This window comes from Cheilinus undulatus, linkage group 10, assembly GCF_018320785.1.
Source record: "Cheilinus undulatus linkage group 10, ASM1832078v1, whole genome shotgun sequence".
In the NCBI taxonomy this organism is placed as follows: domain Eukaryota; kingdom Metazoa; phylum Chordata; class Actinopteri; order Labriformes; family Labridae; genus Cheilinus; species Cheilinus undulatus.
The window spans coordinates 8,713,960-8,722,882 of record NC_054874.1 but is presented as its reverse complement, the minus strand read 5'-3'; the positions used below and the strand labels follow the sequence as shown (position 1 = coordinate 8,722,882).

At 38.8% G+C, this 8,923-nt stretch overlaps 1 long non-coding RNA gene across 1 annotated transcript; it reads left to right on the top strand.

Moving 5' to 3' along the window:
* Nucleotides 1-486: 486 nt before the first annotated feature.
* Nucleotides 487-8,792, top strand: LOC121515951. Its single transcript, XR_005992431.1, has 3 exons — nt 487-509; nt 605-682; nt 8,742-8,792. It is a non-coding gene; the product is annotated as an uncharacterized LOC121515951 (long non-coding RNA).
* Nucleotides 8,793-8,923: the final 131 nt, after the last annotated feature.

Here is an 8,923-nt window from a genome sequence, read left to right as displayed (position 1 = left end):
TCCAGGCCCGACCAAGTCCATTTCATATTCAAATGTTACAATCAGGCCTCTGACCCACAGGGGGCTCTTTATGGCTGCGGCCCCAGGTCGCAGGGTCAAGATGGTGATTTAATAGCTCCGGCAGAGGAAAGGAGCGGGGGAGCCAAGTGATTTAGGGGATGAATGAGTAATAAAAAAGCATTTTTCCTAAGTTGTCATGTAAATTTCAATCCGTATTCAATACGAGGCTCCCTCCACGCTAGAGGCCTTCGTCAATGGCTTTCTAGTGGACTTCAGTCACTCAGAATTAAGAGAAGACCCGCTTCTGCTTTTGCTCTTGACTTGTGCATGGTGTAAACAGCAACTGACAGAGAAGAGACCGAGGATTAGGGATGGAGATAAGGACACGTTAGAGACATCATGCTTGTGTGGTGCCACTGTGTCTCAGATGGCCTTATGCGCTGGAGTGGCCTGTTATTCCTGTCCCCGAGGGTGTGTTCCCAGCACGCCAGCTCCTGTAACATAAGCAGGTTTGTGTGTTAATACATGTGCATGTGAGACAGAGAAGGCTGGAGTATTATGCTAACATTGTATGTAAAGAGGGTAATGCGTATATTTTTTTCAGTCTACAGGTGGAAAGATGGAGGCACACATGCAACAGTTGGACCAAGCACATTAGGCCTGAGATAACTTCAGTTGCCAGGTATTTTAACACAAACTGACAAACTGTGACTCACATGGTGTGTCCTGCTCAGACCTCCCTTAGTCTGAGTCATTAAAACCACAATGAACCCTTCTATCTAATGGCCTTGTTTTCCCCCTTTAGTTTACGTTATCCCCCTCCTTGTCTGCACATTTTCAGCTCAACAAGTATTAAAGAACAGGAATAGAAGCTAATGTTAAATTTTGTCACATATATGCATATATTAAGGCTAAGGAACATATCGTGATGTTTGCTAAGTGACAGCAGTAATTATAGATAGAACAAACAGTTGGTGCCTGAATGAATGACGTTTGTTTTTGTGTCTCGTCAGAACGATGACAGTCCAAGAGGACTCAGATAACCTCTAAATAAGAGGTATGAGAGATTAACTATAAGTACATACATGGATGGATGTAATGACCTTAGAATGTACAGTATGTCACCTGAATGTGCTGATTAAGGATTTATAATGTTGCCATAAGCAACAAAAGAGAACATGTCAGAGGGTTAGAATAAGGCCTTCACAATAGATAAAGGCTTTAAAAGATGTAAGACATAATATTCCCTGTGTCCCCTTTCCAAAATGTATTCTCTTTTCATAAGCTGATTAGTTCAGACAACTTCCCCTAGAAGGCCTCAACAATGGGGTGGACAGTTGAATTTTATGATTAAAAACCAAAGTTTGACTTAGGGGGTTAGATTTAAATTAAACACACCACACAGAGAAACTCCAAAAGGGGTTAGGGCTAGGCCCCCAAACCCTAAAGCACAGTTGTTAAACTCAAGGCCCGGGGGCCAAATACGTCCTGTGGAACAGTTAAATCCAGCCCACAAGATTATCTCATGTGTCTGTTATAACTGGCCCATCACCCTTGATGATTTAAGATATTCTTGTTAGGTCATAAAATCTGAAAAAGTAAGGAGTAAAAATGTTTAGATAAGAAATGTGGGAGAAATAATTATTTGTGTTTTAATCTCACATTTTCAATTTTGCATCTCACAATTAGGACTCATCTTAGGATTTTGACTTTCTATTTTGTACTTTGAGCATTTCCTCTTGTAATTTTGACTTCTCATACAATATTTTGAGCTTTAAGATTGATAATTCCACATTTTTAATTCATATTTTGACCTTTTTAACCAACTATTTTGTATTTTATCTCATATTTTCAACTTCAGACTTTGACTTCATAGTCCCATGGTTTGAGCTTTTAGACTCAGTTTAAAATTTGAATCATATTTTGACTTTTCATTTCATGAATATAAATTTTATTTCATATTTCGACCTTTTTAAACTCGTGATTTTGACTTTCTTTCTAATATATTTGCCTTTAAAAAACATAATTTTTCAATTTCAATTTCATGTTTTGACCATTTAGAACTAATAAATGTGCTTTTCTTGTATTTTGAGCCTTTAAAATGATCTTTTTAACTTTTTAAATGTCAAAATCATTTATCATCAGTGCTAAGTTTTTTCATATTTTGTTACTGGTGAACTGAGGTTGACAGTTTATGGTTAAAAAGGTGACTCTGTTTGGCCCTCAGGTTAGTCTTGAATCCAGAATCCGGCCCCTGCTGTGATTGAGTTTGACACCCCTGCCCGAAAGGATAGGTTTAGGAAAATGGGTATAGGGATAGGGGGATAGAATCAAAAGATGTCACACAAAAAACTACAGAAAAAACAAAGAGTATGAGGGTTAGGAATCCAAACCCTTAGTGTTAGGGTAATGGGGAGGGGGATAGAATAAATAAAAACAACAAATTACAGAAAAAGCCAAAGAGGGCTAGGCACTTGAACTCTAAAGGTTAGGGTTACAGTAAGGGGGAGGGGGATGATATTTTAAAAGCCCAACATACTACAAAAAGCCCATAGAGGGTTAGGGTTAGGCATCCAAACCCTAAAGGTTAGAGTTAGAGCGTGGGGATTAAATTAAAAATAACAAACCACAAAATAAGAAAAACCCAAGAGGGTTAGTACATCGCTTTCTGCCCCAAGATTGCCCCATTGTAGAGGTCTGCAACAGATGAGCCCAAAACACCCCACCATACAAGGGCCTCTAACCATTTCACTTATCTCCATCACATCGCCAAATAAAATATCAACTTGTTCCATTTCCCACACGAGCTGTGAGAAATGGATCATTCTACTCGTAAAATACTGTCGCTCTTTTTTTCCACATTCACATTTCCATGTTACACAATTTTTTTTTTGTTTAAAAAGGAAAAAAATATTAATGAGTAATGTTTTATTAAAGAAAAAATAATTGTAGTAATAGTAAGACGTCTCCTTTAAGAGGGTTAAAAAAAGCTGTCAATCAATAAAAATCTGTTTCTGGGGGGGCTGTTGGATAGGACAGCTAAAGTCAGACAGGAAAAATGGGGGGAGAGTGGGGCAAGGCATGCACCAAACATGCATGCCACAAATCATTCCCACAACCAGTGCATTGAAGATTATAGCCTCAGTATGCGGGTGCCCGCTCTACCACCTGAGCTAAACTGATGCCAACAAATCTTGAATCGCAAATAATCTCGGCATTTCTGTAGCTGATAGTGATGAATCTCCTCTTTTTGTCACATTTTGAAATTCCACTATTTTGCATTCAGAACTGTTTTTTTCATCTGGATTATCTTAATCTAAGGCTAATTGACTTCCTGTTTGGTTACAAACCTGCTTTTATTTTGAAAGGAAACTTCTGTTAGAGGTCCAGTGAACTTAAACATGGAAAAATGAATTTTTTATGGATTGAAAAGGGCATAAGTAGTAAAAGGTGGATGTTTGATAACACAAGGTGCAGAGGACTTTTGTCTTGTATACTGAGCTGTCTGTTGCTGTTTATCAAAGTACAGAATCGTCCCTCTGTAGGAGGATCCTTCCAAGTCGTATCCGTAGTTGATGTAGTTGAGGCAAGAGCCCTCCCTGGCAACTTTTAAGCACACATTTAGACCAGGCTAGTGAGTGTGCATGATGATATCATTGGGATGGTTGTGCCCTTATAGCTGGTGGCATCATAAGTGAAAACAGAGATGATACTGACAACAGAGCTGCACAACTTTTACTAAGTGCTGTCTACTATGCTAACACATTATCATATAATCATATAATATACAATATATAATAATATGATCATGTTTATTCTGTAATATAAATCATATTTTATGGTGCTGGTTTCACCCACCCAGCTTTACTCTGATGCCACAAAACTAAGAAAAAAACCCATTGTATTGAGTAGTTGAGGACCAAGCTTCCAACTCATATTCTTTTTTTTCTTTTTTTTAATAGAAGTAAAACTGTCTTCAGTTCCTTCTGAAGTCCTGGAAGTCCTTTAAAAATTTTGAGGATCCTCCACATCGGTGCAGTCCTCCAACAACAGTCAAAGCTGCAGCATCCATTCAAGGATCCTTCCTTGGTTTTGGGAAGCAGCTTGTGAGTTTTTTACATCACTGTGGATTCAGAGAAAGTTGCAGTGGCTTAACTAAAGTGTGCTGAAAGGGACAATAAAGCATGTAATTAATTTTTAAGAAGAAGATGAATGCACTAATTACCCACTTAAATTAACTGCAAGTAAAGCATTAATACTGACAGCGCTAGTTATGTTCTTTATTTTCTAAATTTCAGGCAGCTTCAGCTGCATTGCAAATACTAAATTTAGGGGATACCTTAAATGCTTTAAATAGGCAAAGAAAGTGCTAGACTTTTCATTCATTTACATAGGCTGTGTCCTTAACTCATCAGCTGCAGGTTTGACACCCTTTATGACCTTTTCGTGCATGTACCCTGCTCTCTCCCTCCCATAGTTCCTGTATTTTTTTTTTCTGTCTTACCAATGAAGGCAAAAGGCCCCAAAAATAAAAATAAAAAACACACAACAAAACAGGCCAGAACTACTTTCAAAAAGACAAACATATACAATTATTGTACTTGATAAAAAGGTACAGTAAAGATTAAGGTGCAGTTATACGATTTTAGCGTCCCCAAGCCTCACAAATAAAGGAAGGGAAAATGTATTTTAGAGAAAACAATTGTTCAAAATCACACAATTTAGTGTAAAACGCTCAAACACTTTTTCCAAAACAATCAGTTTTATTTGTCTCATTAGTAAAAGTTTGTGGGGGTTGGGCTACACTGACGGCAGCAGGGTTGGGAATCAGAGCGCAGTGTGGAGCGATGAAGTTGAGGGGCCACTGCAGAGCAAGGTAAGGCAAGCCTGAGTGGGCACAGCTGTAGCTCAGAGTCATTACTGCTCCTCTACTGGCTCAGAAGAAAAGGGCCGCTCCCGCCACATGGCCGCTCTGCCACGCCTGCCCCCTGTCCCCCTGCCACACACACAGGACGGCCCTGGTAGCGCCAGGCGGCACCACTCGGAGTTTGCACTCCCGTCACGTGTGGCAGGGGCAGCCGAGCAAAACGGAGAGGTGTAGTGGGGTATGGGGACATGGCCGGGATGGATGCATGGCAGGGGTGAGGGGTGGGACGGCTGGGTGTAGAGGTTAAAGGGGGGGGGGCTCCTTTCCTTCCTCTTATCTCCTGACTGACCATTCTCTCTCCCATCCCCTCCTCCCACCCACCCACCCGCTCCCTTTTGTGGCCTGTGCACCTGCAACCCTTGAGTCTGGGCAATAAAGCTGAAGGATTTGTCTACTGGAGGTTGGAGGCAAAGTGGGGGAGTCATTAAGCACGGGCAACACAAAAGCAACAGGTTCAAACTGTGACTGTTTGATATAGTGCTATGCCATACTGCAGAGTGATGGCCTCGATGTAATGCAGTTTGACACAGAAGGAGTGAGTTTAAGCAGATTTGCTTCCAGCATTACACCCTGCATGGGTTAGTGTCATTATGAATCAGTTTGATCTGACACATGATCAGCTTTTACCTTTGGCATGCTTCCCTTCCACATGGGGATTACATGTATGTAACATGATCAGACATCCTAAGAAAACCTGCTGCTAGAGGAGGTCAAGTTTTTGCTAGGTGGGACAAAAATGAGTGTTTAAATAATCGAGTGAGTTATTAGGCCTGAGAGGCAGAAAGTGGGATTGGAATGAGTAAAAAAAGGGAAGAATTTGAAATGAACCACAGCCACGAGACTATAAAAAAAGAATTATCCCAGTTCATTCAGTTTAAAAGCCCCACAAAACAGAATTTTTCCACCATGCAGTCATGCAATGGACAAGGAAAAGGTGCAAAGATATAAATAAGATAATATGACAAATAGCAACCTGATCACTGGCCGTAATTATCACGGGACTCTCCACTGAGTGATTGGCTCCTTTCTGCAAGGGTCTTCATGTTTTATATATAAATCTTTTTACTAGAGTTGTCAAAACTGTCAGTTAATTTGGATTAGAAGAAGAAAAGGAACTTAAAAATACATGCTGATTAATAGCATTAATTTTATCTTACTACTGTCCATAGAGCAGTGATCATCAGGCCCCCAGAACATTCTTAAATTCAGAAATATGCAGAGGAAAAATAGGTTGATGTATATAAGGTATATCTTTAAAATTCTCTACAACTATTAAAAAACCCCAAACAATTGAGATTGATAAAAAATTGTCTGGATTTGTTAAATTTTATATTCATTTTACAGAAATCCACCTCATCACCCATTTTCAGCAAATATGAAGCATGATAAACACATATTTTGAGTTTATTCTTGATTAAAACTATGGTTTTCTTTCGACCTCAAGCATTTCTTGCCTCAGAATCAACACTAAATATATTTTTTCTTGCACAGGTTTTCTCTTGTCACACCATATTAACTTTGAACTCAATGATGGAGAACACAACAGCCCTGGAGCTCTCTGGCTTAAATATCTCAATCGCCCCCTTGTGGTTGGCTATGGTATAGGGACTAATCTTACTTTTAGAGGCTAAATATGGCATACATTTTAAATAAAATAAAATGTGTTTTTAAAGTATGTTAATTAGACTAAAATGTCTCTTAATTTAAGTGTATTTGAAAGTCCGGCCTCCATAGCATTCATCAAGGAAAAACCTGTCCCTTGTACAAATGTAGTTGATGACCCCTGCCATAGAGGCTTTACAATTTTCATGAGAACAGAGGGAAAAAAAATTCCCCTTTCCCCTAATTTTTATGACTTTATTAGTCTTAAAGGTCAACACAGTCGGAGACTGATTTATAAGTGGGCAATCTGACCCCATTTTCTCCTCCCCCTGTGCCTGTCTGCATCTACCAGGAAACATACAGTACATGTGCAGTCTTTTCAGGCTTGTAAAAAGCTCAAACGGCGTTCAGAAACACAATATTTTAGATTTTACCATCAAGATTACTGTTTAATCTTCTTGCAACCTGTTCCTTCTCACATTATCAGTATGAATGGGCCTAATAATGATGTATTTATTATAGAGCTGTAGTATCTGGCTTTTATTACCTCCGCCAAGGAGGTTATGTGATCAGCAGGGTCTGTTTGTTTGTTTGTTTGTTAGTTTGTTAGCAACATAGCTGAAAAAGTTATGGACGGATTTTGATGACATTTACAGGAAATGTCAGAAATGGCATAAGGAAGAACTGATTAGATTTTGGAAGTGATCCAGATCACCGTCTGGATCCATGAATTTTTTAAAGGATTCGTTACTATTGGGAGATAGGGCTAATGGCGGAGGTCTGCGCTCTCCGAGTGCTTTTCTAGTTCCCCTTGTTTTTTTTGTTTTTTTTAATTTCATGAGCTTGATGACCGCTCTATCATGTTTTGTCCTGTGCTTTTGATTGATTGTGAAAGGAGGCTGACTCACTCCCTGAAAACCAGAGGTGCAAAATAACTAATGACACTTAAATTACCGTAATTGAGGTTGTTTTTTCGGGGGGGTACTTTTTTTTTTTTAGTACATTTGAAATCAGTAATTTTACTTCTACTTAAGTCAGTTTTAACCAGAGTAACTTTACTTTTACTTGAGTACGATACTCATGACTTTTTCCACCTCTGCTGACTACACAGTAGTCAAGCGAATGATTCCACATCACATCCCACAGCAGCGGTGTTATTTTACGTTGTTATAGAGGTGTGACATTACCTGAAAAACCTAGTTGGAGATCTGCTCTGACGTTGTTATGCCAATCAAGAGTTCCTATGTTACTGTTTAGCTCCTGAGTTGCTACTAAAGCTGGGCACTCGAGGATTAGATTAAGTCTTGATATGTCCTGCTGCAATTTTAAAACCCAAAATTTGCAATATATATTTGACCTGTAACATGTGTCAAAAAACCAGTTACGTGCAATTTTTTTTGCAACAGAAATTAATGTTGCAGTACTCGAGAACGATGGATGTCTTGGTCTTGTCTTGGACTCGACAGCATTTTTACTCAGTCTTGTCTCGGTCTTGAACTAGCCGGACTCAGGATTTTCCATCAAATTTCCACATTAATGTGATAATCAGGGGCTAAAACAATAAATAGCTACACCTGCAAAAACTTGTACATCAGTCCATCTTATTTCTAGTCAGAACACTTACTTTAGGCCTCATTCACCTGACAAATCTAGATAAACAACAAATTTTTCTAATATTTAAAATAATTCTGGACTGGTCAGTTGCTTTTAAATACATACAAGGATTTCTTTTTACAAGAACTTAGTTGGACAAATTTGTTAAGATTTGAGATTTTTGCATGTTGTGCTTTTAATGACACACCTTGTTTTTATCAGTCAAATCTATTTAAAAGAAAACTAAAATTAAAGAGAGAATGCTCCCCAACTGTTCAGCTTTGTGATGTTCTTTTAAAATGTATTTTCATGGTCTTGGTCTTGTCTTGGTCTCAGCTTGTCTCTGTCTTGGTCTTGACATGGTCTCGACCCCCAAAAGTCTTGGTCTTGCCTTGGTCTCGGCTCACTCTGGTCTTGGGCAAGCCTTGGTCTTGGATAGTGTGGTCTTAAGTACAATACTAGTAGATTTTCTGCCCTATAAATCATGCAAACATTGAAGCATCCATTTTTTTTCTAGAAAAGTTTGCAAATATTATTTTATAACAGTTACCCAGAGTTGGATGAAAACATGCAACTTGCAACTCCAACATCAATTTTTTATGTTTCACTTCCTAATTAGGTGTCCAGATGAAACACAAAAGAGGAGAGGTTAAGAAACAGATTCCCTGGAAAGCTAGCTGTATGCTCCTGAATCCAAACTAAGGTAAGTGAGCCACAAAATTAAAGCTTTCCTTCTGACCTAAAATAGTGGTTCAATGTTCTTGGATGTATAGGTGATGTAAATAGTTCCCCTCAGTGTTC